Source organism: Sorex fumeus, unplaced genomic scaffold (assembly GCF_029834395.1).
Source record: "Sorex fumeus unplaced genomic scaffold, SorFum_2.1 ptg000109l, whole genome shotgun sequence".
In the NCBI taxonomy this organism is placed as follows: Eukaryota; Metazoa; Chordata; class Mammalia; order Eulipotyphla; family Soricidae; genus Sorex; species Sorex fumeus.
Window position 1 is genome coordinate 2778166 of NW_026606166.1, and position 20912 is coordinate 2799077.

Consider the following 20912-nt stretch of genomic DNA (forward strand, 5'->3'; position numbering starts at 1 on the left):
ACAGCATGTAATATGTTAAATAAGAGCTCTAAGGAGATTTCATTTAAGTAGTAAAAAAAAGTATATGAAATAAATCAAACTTAGATAAATGAAACAATTAACCTGGAAGTCAACTACTTTACAATTGAGGGGAAATATGGTTCCAGCCTATCTGATTTATAAACATAGATACATAAAAATATTGGTACTTATTGATTGAAGTTTTATTTGGCAAAATACAAAACCAAAAGGAAGATAACTGACAAGTAACTTACTTAACTAGCATCAGAACTATAAAAAGATAAGCTACCAATAAAAATAAAAACATGGTTTTCCATATAAATCATATTATGTACAGCTGGAGAGATAATATGGTGTGTAGGTTGCTGGTCTTGTACTTGACAACCCAAGTTAGATCTCCAGCACCACATATGGTTCCCTGAACCCACCGAAAATGATGCCAAAGTAGGGAACCATGAATATTCCCTGAGCATCACCATGTGTGCCCACCTCACCCCCTGCCAAAACCAAAAAGGATTATATAACAGATAAACTGTGATTAAGAACATAATCCATGAACTGCAAAGAGAGTACAGAAGTCATATAACTGCATCTTGCATTTTACTAAGTGTGGTTCAAATCCTTGCAACCACGTATGGTCCCAGGAAAAATGCCAGGGATCACTCCTAAGCCCAGAGCTAGGAAAAGTCGCTGAGCACTGATAGCTCGAGCTGTTGTGCATGGCCTCACAGGTACATCAGATTTTGATCCCTGGCACCACATGATTCATCAAGTACTGCTGTGGTAGAAAAAAACCCCATCAGTCCCTGAGTACCACCAAGGTACTGCTGCACCTCTGGGCCCAAGAATTGAGTCGTCCAGAACAAGAGGTAAACTACTGTCAGAAGAGGCCCTCGGGACTAGCTGGGAGGCTTTTTACAAACCCACCCTCCCCCATTAAGATAAAATTCACATAAAATAAAATGACACATTTACAGTGTACAACACACTAGCATTCAACAGTCATGATGTGCTCAATGCAACTGCTATTAATGGTTTCCAAAATATTTTCATTCCTTTTTTTTTCAGCAAGAGGATACTCTATACCTGTTCAGTAGTCATTACACACACATGTGCATACATGCCCTCCTGACCTAAGCTATGTTTCAACAACTGGCAATTACCAGCTCACTTTCTGCATTCATGTGGGTTTTCCTATTCTAGATATTTCCAAGTAACAAATAAATGAAATTAAGCTACACGTGACCTTTTAAATCTGACACTCTTAGCAATGTATTTTTAGATCCAAGCAAATTGTAGTGTGTATTTGTGATTCTATTGCTTTTCTGATGAAGTGCTTTAAGTTTATATGTGCATAACACATTTTGAAAAAGAATCCATTAATGGGTGTTTGGGTTGTCTCTCCCTGCCCCCCCCCCCCCCGCACCATGTGCACTTATAACCATTCATCTATGAAAATTCATGAAAAAGTAATTGCTGATTATCTGTTGTTTACTCATTTGTATTAGAATTTTGGGGGTTGAGGGTAAATTTTTTTATTTTAGTAAATGTGAAAAGTTTTTTAAAAAATAGTGCTTGTATGATTTTATATTCCCACTAGAAAGTTCACTTTAATTTGTTTCAATATATAAATCATTTACTTCATTGGTTATATTTATTTTTAGGTATATATTCTATTGAATATAATTATAAATGAAAATGACTTGTGTTAATATCCTTTTTAGAGTATTCAATGCTAAGATATAGGAATACTTGCTTTTGATGGACTGGAAAAAAAGAGATGTTTTTCTTTCTTAATCACTCTGATTAGAACTTCCAGTCCAATGCTGAGCAAAAGTGTTAAGAGTGGCATCATTACTTTGTCCCTGATCTTATAAGCAAGAACTTACATCATTTACAGTTTTTACCCATGTGGGTGAATGTTGAGATACATGGCATTTTTCAGCCTTTATCTGTTTTACAGAACTCTATTCTAATGTTGTCTAACAGTTTGTGTGAGACAGAAAATCTCTTGCAGCAGGAGCCTATCAAGGAATAACTTTGGTATAACCATCTACTTGGAGAAACCCTAAGGATGTTCCAGCAGGAGCTTACAAAGCTTACTGCTAGGTCTGAGATCTCTAAAATGTTTACCTTTTCAAAAAAGTATATGGTTGGTGCTGGAGTGATAATACAGCAGGTAGGGTGTTTCCCTTTCACTCGGCTGGCCCAGGTTCCATTCCCAGCATCCCATATGGTCCCCCGAGCAGTGCAGAGCCAGGAATAATCCCTAAGCATCAATGGGTGTGACCCAAAAAGAAAAAAAAAAGAAAGATAAAGTATACAGTCTATTATGTTGAAACATAAAGGAATCTCCAAATTACTGGAATAAAGTCATATATATATTGTAGTCTTTTATATCGTCTTATTGAAAACAGATTCAGAAAAAAAAAGTTTTGCTTTACAGTTTACCCTGTTTTCTATCTTATTTATCTCTTCATTGCGATTGAGTACTCTCTCTCTCTCTCTTGGCTTTGGATATAAACTGATCTTTTTTTCTGTAACTTCTGTAGAAAAGTTAGACAACTAGCATGATTTTCCTTATTATAAAAAGTGCAACTACAAAATCTACACACACCTTTCACTGTACCCTCTCACAAGTTGTGTTTATTTTTGTTTCAATTTTCATTTGTCTCAAATTTTTTTAAGTAGCTCCATGGTTTTGTTTTCCCCTAATTGTGAACAAGAGCATACATATACCTATTACATAATTGTCTTTACTTATTCTCTAATCATCTTAAGAAAACATTAGAATCTGACCTGTATCGTGACAATATTTAGTCATTCTCTCTAAAATTACGGAATATTTTTCCACTTACTTAGTTCTTTGGTTTCATTCATCAAATTTGGTAGTTTAATTCATGTAGATTTGAAATCATTAATATTTTAGCTTTAAAACAATTTTGATTGACTTGGTTTTACAGAGTTTACTGGAAGTGTAGATCTGTGTCTTTTATCAAATATGGCACAATTTTTGCCATTATCTCTGCAATTATTATATTTTTATCTCTTTAAATATTGTCTCTCATTGTGGGACTCTAATTATTCATACACAAATACAATTGATCTTGTTTCATGAGTCTCTTACATTTGTTCATATAATTGATTATTTCAATTGAAATTTTCAAGCTTAAAAAATTCTTTTATTTTCCAAAAGGGAATGCCCTGCCACAGGGTGGGGTGAGATGGGGGGAGGTGGAGGGATGGGAAGGATGCTGGGAGCACTGGAGGTGGGGAATGGACATTGGTGGAGGTATGGGTACTCAATCATTGTATAACTGAAACCCAAGCACAAAAATTGGTAAGTCTATAATTGTACCTCATGGTATTTCACTAATAAAATATTTTAAAAAGAAATGCACATCTGACAAGAGGCTGATATCAAGGATATACAAAGTACTGGTTGGACTCCACAAGAAGAAAACATCCAACCCTATCAGAAAGTGGGGCGACAAAATGAACAGAAATTTCATCAAAGACGAAATTCGAATGGCTAAAAGACACATGAGAAAATGCTCTACGTCAATAATCATCAAGGAGATGCAGATCAAAAGAACAATGAGATATCATTTCACACCACAGAGACTGACCCACATCCAAAAGAACAAAAGCAACCGGTGCTGGTGCGGATGTGGCGAGAAAGGGACCCTCCTTCACTGCTGTTGGGAATGCCGACTGGTTCAGCCCTTCTGGAAAACAGTATGGACTATTCTCACAAAACTAGAAATTGAGCTCCCATTTGACCCAGCAATTCCACTCCTGGAAATATACCCCAGAGAGGCAAAAAAGTATAGTCGAAGCGATCTGCAGTTGTCTGTTCATTGCAGCACTGTTTACAATAGCTAGAATCTGGAAAAAACCCAAGTGCCCAAGAACAGATGAGTGGTTAAAGAAGCTTTGGTACATCTACACAATGGAATACTATGTAGCTGTCAGAAAGGATGAAGTCATGAAATTTACATACAAGTGGTACTACATGGAAAGTATCATGCTAAGTGAAATGAGTCAGAAAGAGAGGGATAGACATAAAAAGACTGCATTCATCTACGGAACATAAAGTAACAAAATAGGAGACTAATACCCAAGAATAGCCGAGATAAGTACTAGGAGGATTACTCCATGGCTTTGAGGACAGCTGCATATGCTAGGGGAAAAGGCAGCTCAGATAGAGAAGGGAGCACCCAATAAAGGGTGTTGGGAGGTTCCTCTCAGGATGGGAAATGCGTGATGAGAGTAGACTATAGTCTGAACAAGATTGCCACTCAATATCTCTTTTGCAAACCACAGCACTCAAAAGGAGAGAGATAACAAAAGTGAATGCCCTGCCACAGTGGTAGGGTAGGATGGGGGGAAGGGGGGGTGGGACGGGGGGAAGAGGGGTGGGAGGGATACTGGGACTGGTGGTGGTGGAGAATGGGCACTGGTGGAGGGATGGGTGTTCGATCATTGTATAACTGAAACCCAAGCACAAAAATTTGTAAGTCTACAACTGTACCTCATGGTGTTTCACTAATAAAAATTTAAAGAAAAGAAAAAGAAATAAAAAAAAATTTAAGATGTCTGGTTAGAAGAGAGTATAGTGGATAAGGCACTTGCCTTGCATAAAGTCAATCTTGAGGCAGGTTTCCATCCTGAATATATTGGGAAAAATCACTAAGCACAAGCTAAGAGTAAGCCTTGAGCACAACTGAGTGTGGCCCAGAAATAAAAAGTTGAACATGTTCAAAAATGATAATACCTACTACATCAGGTAGTTAAAATGGTTATTTGACTTGATTTAATAAAATATTTTTTACCTGTATCACTGTCAAAAAAAGATTCCTTTATGTTCTAAAACTTCTACTTAAGCCTTTTGTCGAATACTGATTTTAATATCAGTTATGTTTCTTTACAGTGCTAAAATTAATTGTTTATTTTCATAATTTTTGATATTTCATTTTAACTGAGGTGTCCATCTCTATTTTTTCCTTTTTCTTCATCCATGGTTCCCTTTCTCTTTAAGTACTACTAGAATACTAATTCAAAGTTACCATCCTATAAGTTTAATGCTTACGCTTCCTTTGGGAGAGTTTCCATTTCTCCTATGATGGGGCCATACTTTTTGTCTTGGCACATTTCATAAATTTTTTAATTAAGAGCGGTACTTTAAAAAATGCAATGTGGTAACTATAAATCATATGCTTCACACTCCTCAGGGCTTGTTTATATGGATTACTGTGGATTGTGGTTGTGTATGTGTATGACTTTTAAAAATTACTACCTTAAATTCATGAGTTCTTTCCTGCCGAGGTTCCAGTAGCTCTGAACATGAAGAACTACCAGCACGTGAAAGTTCCTGGACTTTTTAAAGTATCTTCTTAGCATGTTTCTTTTTAACTTATATATGCACAACATATTAGGAAGTGTTTTGTCCAATGTTACTGATTAAGTTGAAATTAAACTGTAATCCAAGGTGTATCCACAACAAGCGTAGGTTATTTAAACATAATGCACAAGTTAGATTAGATAAATTTAAAAAACATTAACATTTCAAAAACATTTTGAAGCAAGGAGTAACAAATTACCATTAAATTAACAAGGTACTGTGGGTAATTTTCATTTTATCATGTTTTGTATTTCTGTGTGGGCAGAAAATCCACAGAGATAAAGCAACTCCAATGTCTTCTAAAATATTAGAATTATTTGAGGATTAAAAGGGAAAATGATCTTTGTAAATAATTAAAAGGCAACAAAATTAATAGGCTTATGTTCTTCCATTTCCAGTTCTCAAATTGATCAAGTTCAGTTCTGATTTTTTGTTTGTTATCTATTTTAAGAGAATAGGACTTTTATTTTTTTGCTCTGTTGCTCAGTGTATAAAAGTACTATTTGTTGATCTCTGAAGCCTGAGTAGAAAAATCCCTCATTTAACTTGATGCCTGGGATCAACACCTGGTTTTGACACTGGATACCTGCTGTGATTGATGTTTTTAAGAGCAAAAGTCACCACGGTCATTGTATAGAAGTGATGTTAGTCTTTTCATGTGTTCATAACATTATATATATATATATATATATATATATATATATATATATAGGCTGGAGCGATAGCACAGCAGGTAGGGTATTTGCTTTGCACGCGGTCAACCCAGGTTTGATTCCTCCGCCCCTCTCAGAGAGCCCCGCAAGCTACTGAGAGTATCCCACCCACACGGCAGAGCCTGACAAGCTACCCTGGCGTATTCAATATGCCAAAAATAATAACAACAAGTCTTACAATGGAGACGTTACTGGTGCCCGCTCGAGCAAATCGATGAACAACAGAAGGAAAGTGCTATAGTGCATATATATATATGTGTGTGTGTGTGTGTGTGTGTGTATAACATTATATATACATAAGCATATATGATATTACATAATAAATATTTGTAGAGTTTTACAATATATTATAGATTATTTGCATAGTAACACAATTTTTGGTTTTGGAGAGACGTTACAGAAATAATTCAAGTCTGATCACCATTTCTGCCACTCATAAATACAATGCCATAATAAGCAAAATGTCAAATGTCAAGGAACTATGATGTTTTTTGCAAGTGTTCTTGCCAGTCAAAATGTTACACTTCCCTGAATGCTACTGACTAACAGTAACAATATTAGTGGTGACAACAACAGTGATATCCAATTATTAGAGACATGTTGTTATCTCTTTTTTGTATCTCTCAACCACTCTAGTTTAAAATTATTATATTCCATCTCTTTTATACATGATTAAACTATTCCCGATTGTTACTTTGTCAAGGACACATTTCTAGCTAATATATATTAAGGTCAAGATAACCAGGTTTAAGTTTTCTTACTCTACCATTGTAAATCATCTCACTTAAACACAAGTTTTTATATCTAAAATCAACACATACAATTTTCTTTGCTGTAGTCCCTTTCTCTACCAGTTAGCAATTTAGCATATATAATAAATGTCTCAAAGGCCATAAAAATTATCTGTTTGTTCTATTTACCTACCAACTTTTCTGAGCTACTGTGCAAAACATAACTTCCTTCCAAACAGATGCTATGATATCATGGCAAATCCTGTGCATAACAAATAGTGACTTATACATATTGGGTAAATTAATTATCACCATGGGATTACGATGGCAGCTGGTATGTAATAATTCCTCCTTACTATGATCCAGGTGGCTGACACATTCATCTGTAGTACTCCTAATAACATGATAAGGTAAGTATATCTTAAATTATTTCTAGTGCTACTACCATTCCAAAGCCCATTTATGTTATTACCACTGACACTTTACAAATAAGTAGAAGTTCATTAAGTTTAACTAGCTCTCTCTCTCCTAATGCGAACCATTGATAAAGAGCTAAGAATAATCGTGTGACTCTAACCCTATCACCTCTTGAAGCAGCACTTGGACCTGCCATAGTAATTTCAAGTGATCAAGCATAAATACAACCTTTAATTTTGTGTGAGTTTCTTCTGTTGCCATTCATCTTTTTTCAGCAGTAGGCTGGCACAATTAGAAAGAAAAAGAGACTCTACTTTTATGAGAACCTTTGCTATAGCTGTGTAACTTTCATCTCCTCCCAGAGTTATCTATATTTTATTAATTGTTATGACTGTCTATCGAATCTTTGGCTCTCCCTAAAGCTCAAGAATGGGGGCAGGGATCCATATGCACGTTCCATTCAGGAGTGGTCCTTGTCCATCTCATTTCTTGGTGGCTTTTGTTGCGCTCATCTGTCCAGGAAGCCTGGCTTTTCAAGGGCTCATTTACTCGTTAATTGCATCTCAGATCCTCCAAGAAAGCGGGCACACCTGCTCTCCACTTCACTGTCCCTTTTGATCTCTTTAGAAACATCCAACTTTGATGATGGGAAAATCTTCTCTAACTGTAGTACGTGACTGGAAAGCAAGTGAAAACCTCTGTTGTGACTATTTTGACCCCAGAGAGAGGCTATTTTAGGCCTCATCTGTAGTAACAGAAAATAAAATAAAAGAACGGAACTTTTTGTCTCAGTGTGCAATACAGTTCAGGGGAGAGAATTTGATTCACCTGATGTCTGGAAGATGTTAAACAGCTCTGAGCTGAGCAGTTAACAGGACGGTGCAAAATTCCATACTACTATTATTTTCTAAGCAAATAGGAATTATTTCAGATAAACTATGGGGGGAATACCAATTTATAATAAATTCTGAAGAGAAACAACACAAGAAAAAGTTTCTATAAATACACAAACTAATTGACATTACCCAATAAAATTTACCATAAGTAACAAAATTGATCTTGAAGATGGAATTATTATTTATCTCTTGATTATTTCCTGAATTATATGTAGGCTTTTCCATAAGAATTAATTCTTCTTATATAATGTCCTAACTCACCTTTCATTTTTTTTTCTCCATTACAAGTAAACTGTTTCTTACAGGGTAAATTTGTATTTTTATTTTTTGGCGTTTTGGGTCACACCTGGCAATGTTCAGGGGTCAGTCCTGCCTCTGTACTCAGGAATCCTCCTGGCGGTGCTCAGGGGACCATATGGGATGCCAGACATCAAACCAGGGTCAGCTGCATGCAAGGCAAACACCTTATCTACTTTACTATCACTCTGGCCCTAAACTTAGATCTGTTAAAAATATAATTTTTTAAAAAAGCATACTTCTCCCCACTATAAGGACAATGAAAAACATTCTAATACATGTCTGATAAGCAAATGAACAAGTACAAGGTATTCATTTATTCATTCACAAATTCCACAATACATATTGGATACCAATTTTATAGAAATGTTAAAGATAAAGATTTGGATCACTAATTCCCAATGGTCTCTTTGGGGCCCCCAAGAGGTTCCAGGAGACCATAAGTGAAAATCATATAAATAGGAGCCAAGGAATGAGACCAGGAGGCCAACCAGTAGGACAGGGGAGCTATAGAAAGAAACTGATATATCAGAAAGGCCATGGCTGGATAAAGGCTGAGAAACACTGGTTTAGATAAAATGATTAAAAAGTCACTGTCAAGACTCAAAGAGTCTTTACATGACCATCATTTGGTTTCTCATTATTTACTTATATTCAGATCAGAAACATGGTTTCTAACACATAAGTTTGTGTTGTTCCACAAATTACAATCTCTCCCTCAGTCGTAACAACTAGAACAGAGAGAATGGCATTTCCATGTGCATTTCCATTCCGAGTGCTACCAAATGACTGACACTGTCATTGTCACTGTCGCCCCATTGTTCATTGATTTGCTAGAGTGGACCCAGTAACGTTTCCATTGTGAGACTTGTTGTTACTGTTTGGCGTATTGAATACGTCATGGGTAGCTTGCCAGGCTTTGCCGTCCAGGGGAGATACTCTCAGTAGCTTGCTGGGCTCTCCGAGAGGGGCAAAGGAATCAAACTTGGGTCGGCCATGTCTGCTGCATGCAAGGCAAACGCCCTACCCACTGTGCTATTGCTCCAAAGCCAAAGCCCACCAAAAGCACCTTTTATTTCTCTTGAGGTGAGTCATACATATGGTATACCTAGTGAATTTTAAAGAAGTAAATGCTTAGGGCCGGAGCGATAGCGCAGTGGGTCGGGTGTTTACCTTGCACGCAGCCAACCCGGGTTCCATCCCAGGCATCCCATATGTTCCCCCAAGAACCGCCAGGAGTAATTCCTGAGTGCAGAGCCAGGAATGACCCCTGAGCATTGCTGGGTGCTACCCAAAAGGAAAAAAAAAAGTAAATTCTCTATGTATGCTATCTTGAAAATACTTATAAAACATTTATAACTTTTTGTGTTTTTCCCTTCCTTTGGAAAGGACTGTTCAATTTATCAATCTAATCAGAATATCCAAAACATTATAAATACTATTAGAAGACAGTTATTCCAGTTTCCTCCTCATAACTCAACACTTAGATATTCATATATGAATAATCCATTGTTCTGTGACCCAATTCTCTACTGCATTAATTTCTTTGAGATATTCTGGTTTCTCTATAGTCAATTTGTTGCTTGTGTGCTTGATTTGGTTTTGGGACCACACTAGGCAGTGCTCGGGGTTTATTCCTAGCTCTGTGCTCAGTGATCACTCCTGACACTCTTGTGTAACTGTTTGTAGGGCTAGGGATAGAACCCAGTTTGGCCACTTGCAGTGCAAGCTCTTCCCAAAGTACTCTCTCTCAACCCTAGATTGACAATCTTGCCCTTGTAGCAATGACAGGGATTTTGATGGTAAAGTTCCAACTGACAACATGGATTTTTTTTTTCATAGAACTTTAAAAATAATGGTCAAGCTCAGAGTTTCTATGTTCAACGTCTATCCCAACTTTTGTTAAATATTATCCACATTCCTTGAAAAAAAAAAGTTTGGGGCTAGAGCACTAGTACAGTGGGTGATTCCCTGTACTCCATATGGTCCCCTAAGCCCTGCCAGGAATGATTCCTGAGCACAAAGCCAGGAGTAGACCTACAGCAAATCTGAATGTAGTACCACCTGCTCTCACACCCCCTCCCACCTGCCCGTCGAAAAGAAAAGAAAAGAAAAGAAAAGAAAAGAAAAGAAAAGAAAAGAAAAGAAAAGAAAAAAGAAAAGGCTTGGACGAGGGAGACAGCTTTGGGGTCATGGGCTGTCTCTGTGTCTTGTATGCACAACTGGCATGAGATCATATCTTCTCATTTTTTTTACAATTCAGTGTAGAACACAGTTTCCCAACTACCACAGGGAAGCCCAAAGCAGCACTGGGCCCAATAATTTCACTCTACTGGGCATGAGCATTGAGTTGTTGGCTCAGCTGTGAACCGATACCACTCGAACTGACCTCTACACTTCTTAAGCATTGTTGTTAAGCTACCCTCGACTCTTTGCCTAACAAAATAAAACAGCCTTTGACTTGCTTTAAGAATTACCTAAATGTAACCAGAAATCTCAATTATCAATAAAAATTTTATTTCTAATTTCAGATTAACTGGGTTTATTATAAGGTGACTATCTAAAGACATTCAAGTATTAACCATTCTTTTCTTGATTAAATCTTTTATTTGGCCCAGAGGTAATGCATCTTATTCCCCTCTTGTAACATGGGTCTCTCTTGTTCTTTCAGAGTCCCTAATTAGGCCATCTGTTTGAAAATCAATCAGCCATTGGGAATAAATTTAGTTTTAGTTTTGTTTGCATTCACTTGTCTTTTTGTTTTGTTTTTACCAATGACATTTTTTTAAAATATCCTTTGCTTGTGGTAACCTGAGATCATTTATTTCTCTTTGAGATGAAGAAAAATGTTTTATGTAATTACTATTCCCTGTAGCTATTGGATAAAATTACAAATCTACCCATTTTTCATTCAAAGCAAAACTTTGATAGAGTGCTGAGAATGTTAGATGGGAAAGAGAAGAGAAGAAAGGAGATTAGAGATCTGATACACACTATCCATTGGGGATATTTGACAGAAATAACTAAACCCAGTCATTTTAAAAACATGTCTTTCCTACTACATTGAAAGTGATCTGAGGGCCTATTTACACCAGGTAGGGTAATTGCCTTGCATGGGCACCCTTCGTGTGAGCCCCAGCACCACATATGATCCGCTGAGTTCGCCAGGAATAATGCCTGAGTGAAAAGCCAGGAAGAAGCACTGAGTAAAAATCTGATCAAAATAGGTTAAAGACCTCAATATCAGACCCAAGTCTAAAAGGTAAAGTAAAGTAAAGTAAAGGCCCTCCCGTTGATCATCGATTTGCTCGAGCGGGCCCAGTAATGTCTCCATTGGAGACTTTGTTGTAACTGTGTTTGGCATATCGAATACATCACGGGGAGCTTGCCAGGCCCTGCCATGCAGGCGAGATACTCTCGGTAGCTTGCTGGGCTCCATGAGAGGGGCGGAGGAATCGAACTCGGGTCGGCCATGTTGGCTGCGTGCAAGGCAAACGGCCTACTGCTGTGCTATCGCTCTAGCCCTGGAAAACATAGGCAGAACCCTCCATGATATTGCAGCTAAAGACATCTTCAAGGATGAAATACCACTGACCAAGCTAGTGGAAACAAATATAAACAAATGGGATTTACATTAAACGAAGAAGCTTCTTCACCTCAAAAGAAAAAGTTGCTAAAACACAGGAAGATCCCAAATAATGGGGAAAAATATTTACCCAATATCCATCAGATGGGGGCTTAATATTCAGGATTTACAAGACACAGGTAGAACTTTACAAGAAAAAAAAACCCTCAACCCCATCAAAAAAAGGGGAGAAGAAATGAAGAGAAACTTATTCAAAAAAGAAATTAAAACCAAAAGCCACATAAAAAAATGCTCTGCATCTCTAATCATCCGGGAGATGCAAATCAGAACAATGAGGTATCATTTCATACCACAGAAACTGGCACACATCAAAAAGAACAAGAACTATCAGTACTGGCGTGGATGCAGGGATAAAGGGACTCTCATTCATTACTGATGGGAATGCTGACTGGTCCAATCATTCTGGAAAATAATGTGAACACTCCTCACAAAAGTAGAAATTGAGCTCCCAGTTTATCCAGAAATATCACTTCTGAGAATATATATATAAGGGATGAAAAAAAACACAGTGAAAATAACATCTGCACTTGTATGTTTATTGCTGTACCTTTCACAATAGCCAAATCTGGAAAATACCCAAGTGCCCGAAAAAAGATGGATGACTGGTTAAAGAAACTTTGGCACGTCTACACAATGGAATACTATGCAGCTGTTAAGAAAGATTAAGTCATGAAATTTGCTTGTAAGTGGAGAGTATCATACTAAGTGAAATGAGTCAGAAAGAAAGGGACAGACATAGAATGACTGCACTCATTGTGAAATATAAAATAACGAAATATGAGACTAACACCTAAGGATATTAGAGACAAGGGCCAGGAGGCTGGCCTCATGTGCTGGGGGAAAAGGCAGTTGGGATGGAGAAGGGAACACTAAGTAAATGATGGTTGGAGGGATCACTCAGGATGGGAGATGTGTGCTGAAAGTAGACTAAGGACCGACCCAACATAATGGGCTCTTAATATCTGTATTGAAAACCATAATGCCTGAAGTAGAGAGCAAGAAGAAAGGTGCCTGTGTGGAGGCAGGGGTGGAATGGGGCAGAGGTGGTGGGAGGGATACTGGGGACATTGGTGGTGGAAAATGTGCACTGGTGGAGAGATGGGTGCTCGATCATTGTATGACTGAAACTTAATCATGAAAGTTTGCAATTGTATATCACAATGATTCAATAAAAAAGACTTTTTTTAAAAAAAAAAAAGAAGCCCTAAGCACCACTTGGTGTGGCCTCAAAAAAAAGACAAAATATCATAAAGAGTAAATTGAATTAATGTTGAATTATATACATACCCCTACCTATCCAAGCTCACAGAGTTTGAAATTGGCATTCAAGAAGTCTCAGCATAAGGTCTGTTCTACACTGAGCGCCTGAGCTTGATCAAGTCACTTAACATACTGCCCCTGATATTTCAATCAAGACATAGCCCTGTAGCACTGTAGCACTATTCTCCTACTGTTCATTGATTTCCTCAAGCGGGCCCAGTAACATTGTGAGACTGGTTGTTACTGTGTTTGGCATATTGATTATGTCACAAGGAGCTTTCCAGGCTTTGCTGTGTGGGCGAGATACTCTTGGTAGCTTGCCAGGCTCTCCAAGAGTGGTGGAGAAATCAAACTCAGGTCGGCCTGTTGGCCGCATGCAAGACAAACCCCCTACTGGCTATGCTATCGCTCCAGCCCATCAAGATATAAATCTAGATATATATTTTTTGCCCTTTGTATCTAGATCATCTTCTGGATCCAGGGCTGGAGCGATAGCACAGCGGGTAGGGCGTTCGCCTTACAAGCGGCCAACATGGCCGACCCGAGTTCGATTCCTCCGCCCCTCTCGGAGAGCCCGGCAAGCTACCGAGAGTATTCGATATGCCAGACACAGTAACAACAAAGTCTCCAATGGAGACGTTACTGGGCCCGCTCGAGCAAATCGACGATCAACGGGAGGGCCTTTACCTTTACCTTACCTTACCATCTTCTGTTTATCTTTATGTACTACTACAATTAATCCATGATGTCTTCAAAATCATACAAAATTTAGTTTAAATAATAACCATTGTTCTGGAGGGTGACAGCCGTCTCCACCTCAAGGGACCCAGCCCTGGTAGCTGACCTCCACTACCCAACCACCGCCCTGCTCCAATCTGCTTTCCACATGCTTGGGCCAAGCCTCATGCATGAGTGAAATCCCACGGAACCCAGGTAATGTGGAACTTTGTGACCTTGGACTCTGGGCTCAACAGGACTCGGGAGTAGAGATCCTCCATCTGCTTCCCCAGTCTCCAGTGAGCCAGGGATCACATCCAAAAGCCACCTCCTGCTGGCGCCAGATAATGTCCTCATTGGCCACCCTTGGAAATCCTGGCTGCTCCTTCCAAAAGGGAGGATAAAATGAGACTCTCATAACCATGCCACTGGACTCTGTGCCAGGCTGTTTTCACTCCGGTCACCCCAGAGTAGGGTGGGTGAGAGTCCTCCCCACCCCAAGGGAGCCAGCCCTGGCAGCTGACCTCCACTACCCAAATGCCACCAGGCTCCAGGCTGCTTTCCACATGCTCAGGCCAAGCCTCACATATGAGTGAACATATTTCTGGACCGTGACATGTCCCTACCCATTTTCCATGACACTCCCTACCCATTTTCCATAATTACCACACCATATTTGATGGGGTTCAGACAGTAGGCAACAAATCATAGAGGGAAATATATACATATATATGTATACACATATACATATATATGCCTCTCGGAGAGCCCAGCAAGCTACCAAGAGTATCCTGCCTCACAGCAGAGCCTGGCAAGCTACCCGTGGCGTACTCAATATATCAAAAATAGTAACAACAACGGGATTTATTCCCCTGACCCTGAAAGAGCCTCTAATGCTATGGCAGCGTTGGGAAAGACGAGTAAGGAAAGGTTGCTAAAATCTCAGGGCTGGGACAAATGGAGACGTTGCTGGTGCCCACTCAAGTAAATAGGTGAACAACTGGAGGACAGTGATACAGTGAATAATCATTGCATTTTCTCCCACAAAAAGTGCAATCGTACCACTCAAAAAGTAGAAAAGGAGTCCAGGCACAGAGTATACAGCTGAAGTGGCATAACTTATGCCAAACAGACACAAGGCCCTAAGTTCCATGCTTGGTGCTGCATATCTCTGGGAGCTCCCTGGAACCCCGACAGGCTTAAACTGCCAGGCCAACCTGAGCGCTGAATCTCTGGCCCATGTTGCTAGACAAAACATTGCAGGGTGTCACATTGCATTTCTTCACCAGTACTGCCAGGAATGGCCCCTACGAAACACAGACCCCATTAAACACACACACACACACACACACATCACACAGACAAATTAGGAGTCTCTCATATGGAATACCTTAGTTTTCCTTCCTTCCCCCTACCAGACTAGTATGCTTTTTAAAAAATTGTTTGTTTGTGTGTGTGTGTGTGTGACTCAAGATGGCTCAATGATTTCATTTTCATAGATGAGCATACATCAATCCCCATGCAAAAACGCAAGACCATATATGATAATTTCAACAAGTCCAATTCTATATATTTCGTTATGTTGTTGTTTGTTTTGTGGCAGTGGTGTGGGGTGGGGAGACAACCATGATGCTCACGGGTCACTCTTGCTCTGCACTCAGAAATTACTCCTGGTGGGGTTCCAGGGACCATATGGGATGCCAGAGATTAAATTTGGGTTGGTCACATGCAAGGCAAACACCGGACTCACTGTACTGTCTCTCCAGTATTGATTGTGGGAATATTGGTTGTGGACATTTAAAATCAAAACCAACCTGCTGCCAGACCTTTGCAATAAAAGACATCATGAGCCTCCTTTGAAAGCTCAGTTTACAACTGGAATTCTCAACCACATGTGAGAATACCAAACAGATTTAATTGGATTAGTATGGTCAGAGTAGATATTAGATTTATCTTTGGATATATAAAATTAAAAATATTAAAATATTAGATTTATCTTTGGAGATATAAGGCTAGTAATCTATAAGTTTTTTACCTTTATCTTTGTACTAGGTGAATTTCCAGAAAACTGGCTGTTGGAAGAATTATTGATTATGACACCTACCAAGACTGACTGTGTGTATGTGTTTGTGTATGCATATAGAAATACATATATTTACACACATGTATTTATATACATGCAAATAAAATAAATTATACACAAAGTAATCAGAAAGTTCAAAGATAATACATGAGTCGAGTTGCCAATTACCCAGTTTCAGTGATTAAGATTCTTTTGCAGAGTTCACTTTTGCTTTTTGATTTGTAAAAGTACAAATTTGTATCATTCTTGTCATCATTGAATGCTAACCAATTTTTCTTATACAGTGATATCTAAGAAAATAGTTTTGCCAATTCAATGTGTGTGTATGTGTGTGTGTATGTGTGTCTGTATGGTTTCTGTTTTAAGAAGAAAATGCTTTCCTATTCCCTGGTCATCTGGTTTACAAAGACTTAAACCATCATGGAATGTACTGGATATCATCAAGCTGCTCTAACAGATAAGCACTTCACTGAAGGGACAATAATATGGTGATGCAATAGTTTTAATATGCTTGCCAAAATGTGAAGAGTAATGCACTACAAAGTTGAATTTCACGCCTTTGTAAAATGCAACTCGATACTGTATCTTTAAATACAATGGGAACGAGGGAAGAATAAGAGCTGAGGGTGAGTGCCATGGACTGTGTCTGGATGGGAAAAGAGCTTCTTAATACTATTTGCTACCTAATTACCTTCCTGCTTTCCCACATCCTCTTGACCACAATTTACTCCTGCAATTCCAGAGGTAGGCTTCTCCATTCAGATGTAGCCTGAGGATACTTAGGCCGATATGGCTACCTGCTTGAGAGCTCTTTGCTTCTCTGCTAGGAATGCTTTGGAGACACACAGGCTCTCACTTGGCACCTGAGTGCTCACTAATGTGAAAACGCAGGAAATTCAATAACCTATATGACAATATGAGACCAAAGAGAGTCATTTTTTGAATAAACAAGCATAATGTCCATTTATCCGGGGACAATTTCAAAGTGCAGACTACTTCTCACGGCTCCTTAAAGGGTTTCAGGAGATGTAACTTCCAACTGCCAAGAGCACTAAACAATCTGTAGCATCCCTTTATGCTGGTCCTCCTCCATGGTGCCTCACACATTTGAGTTACTTACTCTCGTTCCCTAACATAATTTTCCCAAATCAACTATCTCCATGCATGCCTTGCCTCCAATTTTTCTTTCTAGGGGGTAATTTAATCTATGGCAGAAAGAAGAGGCTATTAATATTCAATGGGATCTAATTATGGTTTCATGTATTTTCCAAAAGTTATACACATTACTTAACCAATGTTCTTTATTATCACAAGGTAAGATATTTATAAGATATTAAAAAAACTCAGCATCTGAAATTTAGAGAGGTTATTTCTCAAAGATCACAGGTGTAAAGTGAGAAGATCAATCCTTCTAATAGTAAGCTCCATTTTTTCCCACAAAATAAAACTGTTGCAGATGAAAGTAGATATTCCATTGAACCACGAGATTACTCTCAATCTGGTCATTTATGCATCTTTATTTTAAATTAAAAAGTTTTCATAGAAAGCACTGAATTTCTTTAAGTAGATGAAAATGAATCTCACATCCACATCCTCAATATAACCCAAGAATTCACAATCACTCTATTATTTCTCGTTTTGGGGGGGGGGCAGCTCATATATGCTTAGATCCTGCAAATAATTTAACTCATTATAGGGCATCTGTTTTGAGATCCCTTCTTTTAGACTTAGCAGTGAACAAGGTTATCTAACCTATATCAGTACACAGCCTGTCATCTTTAATTATTTTTAATCCAAATATTATATGCTATCCCAACCCTAAGAGATGCTAAATGATTTATTGATGAACAGTTCTGCCAATGGCTGCAGAGCAACGAAGTGATGCCAAGACTCTCTGGCTCAAATCCTGTGTTCTTCCCAAGTTTTGAACTGTAGCACTGTAGCATCGTCCTCCTGTTGTTCATTGATTTGCTTGAATGGGCACCAGTAATGTCTCACAACAAATTGTGAGACTTGCTTTTACTGTTTTTGGCATATCCAATATATCACAGGGAGCTTGCCAGGCTTTGCCGTGCAGACGAGATACTCTGGGTAGCTTCTTGGGCTCTCTGAGAGGGACAGAGGAATCCAACCTGGGTTGGCCGTGTACAAGGCAGACTCCTTACCTGCTGTGCTATCGCTCCAGCCCAAGCTTTGAACAATGACTTAAATTTAATAATTTCTAAAGTGATCTTATTTATCTAGTGTTCACCCTAACTGTGGTTTCCATTGGTCACTCCTGACACAGAATGGCAGACCTGTTGACTGGTGCTTGGCCTGGCCTTGGTTCTCGTGAGCCACTGGGGACACACTTGGTGTTATTATGATACTTGGGTTCAAACCCAGGGATTTCACATGTTAGTATGTGCCCCCCTGCTTTGAACTTCCTCCATGGAATATTTTCATTTTATTTTTATTCTCTAGATATGGGGCTGGAACTATAGCACAACGGGTAAGGTGTTTGCCTTGCACACAATGAACTGGCCGACCCAGGTTCGATTCCTGACCCCCTCTCGGAGAGCGCCCGGCAAGCTTCCGAGAGTATCTCGCCTGCAAGACAAAGCCTGGCAAGCTCCTCATGACATATTTGATATGCCAAACACAGTCACAACAAGTCTCACAATGGAGATGTTACTGGGCCCGCTCGGCAAATTGATTTAACAATGGGAGAACAGTGCTGCAGTGCTATAGTGCTATACATATGGACTTTATGTTTTATGAAATAAGATTGATAATAAGGTGAGAACTTACTTGCAATAACAAGTTCCAAATTTCAGGTATTCAACATAGTTGGCCTACTATATTTGGCTCAGAATTATCCAATTTCTTGTTTGTTCATTAACATGCCACAGTGAAACTACTCATGATGCGAATAAAAATCTCACCATAACCCCAAACAGCCATATTTCGATCCCATAAAGATTATAACAAGAAACTGAGGTTTCTCATTCTTTATTCCATAAGAGCACCACTTAGTCTCAATCTTCTACAGTCCTCTAGGGATTTCAAAGAAATTTAAATTAAGTCTCACGACCATACTATTTTTGAGGCACTACAGAGTTATTATTCCCATTTTATAGATGAAGAAATGTGTATGGATATAGTCTACAGGATTTTTTAAGGAATGGAAATACTTAATCATATCTTGTATTTTTTAGTTCCTTCCAAATATCAGTGTAATGGATTAAATTTACATATTGAAGATTAGAAAGCTGGCCAATTATTTCATTCAGTTAATGACATGGATAGACAAGTATTTTGTACTTCTGATTACTGTTTTACTTGTAAGGAAATTTTACATGAATCATCACCAATATAGTTCAATAGTTAAGGGAAAGATATAAGAATTGTGACACTGAATTTCTGAAACTCTATTACAAGCTGCTTTGTAAATCATGTTGAAAAAATAACTTTAAATAATAGTTTTGTTGGGTTGGAGTGACAGTACAGCACGTAGGGCATTTGCCTTGCATACAACTGTCCCATGTTCGATCCTTGGCACCCCATATGGTACCCTGATCACTACCAAGAGTGATTCCTAAGTGCAGAGCCAGGAGTAAGTACTGAACATCACAAGGTTTGGCCCCAAAACAACAGCAATGAAAACTAAGCAACAAACCAAATAAAAAGTTCTGAATGATAGTGGGAATTTAAAATGTGGATGTGTGGGATCGTGATATAAGTCATTGTGTGGCATTCATTTGTGTCTAATCAAATAGGTTCAACACAGAATCAATGTCCATGAGAATCAGGTCCAAGGATACAATGTGTATTTGGAAGCTAGCTTCTAATATTAGAGGAAAGGGGATCAATTCCAGCTGTTATAAAGGACATCAGAATCCTAGCAAGAAAGCTAATTAAAATTTATCAATATCATGTGAACCACGAAGCCCACATTCTATAATCATATAATTACTTTGAATGAATAAGTTTAAGTTCATTGCAATATTATAATATTTATACACTCTTCATTAGGTCCTTTGGGCTGGAGCAATGGTGCAGCGGGTAGGGCGTTTGCCTTGAAGCGTCCGACATGGCTGACCCAGGTTCGATTCCTCCACCCCTCTTGGAGATCCTGGAAAGCTACGGAGAGTATCTTGCACACATGGAAAAGCCTGACAAGCTACCTGTGACGTATTCAATATGTCAAACACAGTAACAATTGTCACAATGGAGACGTTTCTGGGCCCACTCGAGCAAATCAATGAACAATGGGAGGACAGTGACATTAGGTCCTTTGTTCCTATAGCCATCTGCACATTGACTTCTGTGAGTTCTTACCATTTAATCAGTATATGTCCTGTGTTCCCGAGACTTACTGAGGAAAGGACTCTCTTCCGTCATTAAGTTACTGTTATGACAACAGAAATTGAGAATGGTTACAGAAGATTTTCATATTTACTCAATTTCTAAGAGGCAAACCAGTACTCAAAGCTTTTGTCTTATTATCAGGTTGCCTCAACTCAGAAACTAAAGAGTACAACTATAAACAAAAGCAACAATAATTTTATCTTGTGAGCCTACACAATTTGAATACATAGTTGTCACTGTCACTGTCCTCCTATTGTTCATCGATTTGCTCGAGCGGGCCCAGTAACATCTCCATTGGAGACTTTTGTTGTTACTGTGTTTGGCATATCGAATACGTCACGGGTAGCTTGCCAGGCTCTGCCCTGCGGGCAAAATACTCTTGGTAGTTTGCCGGGATC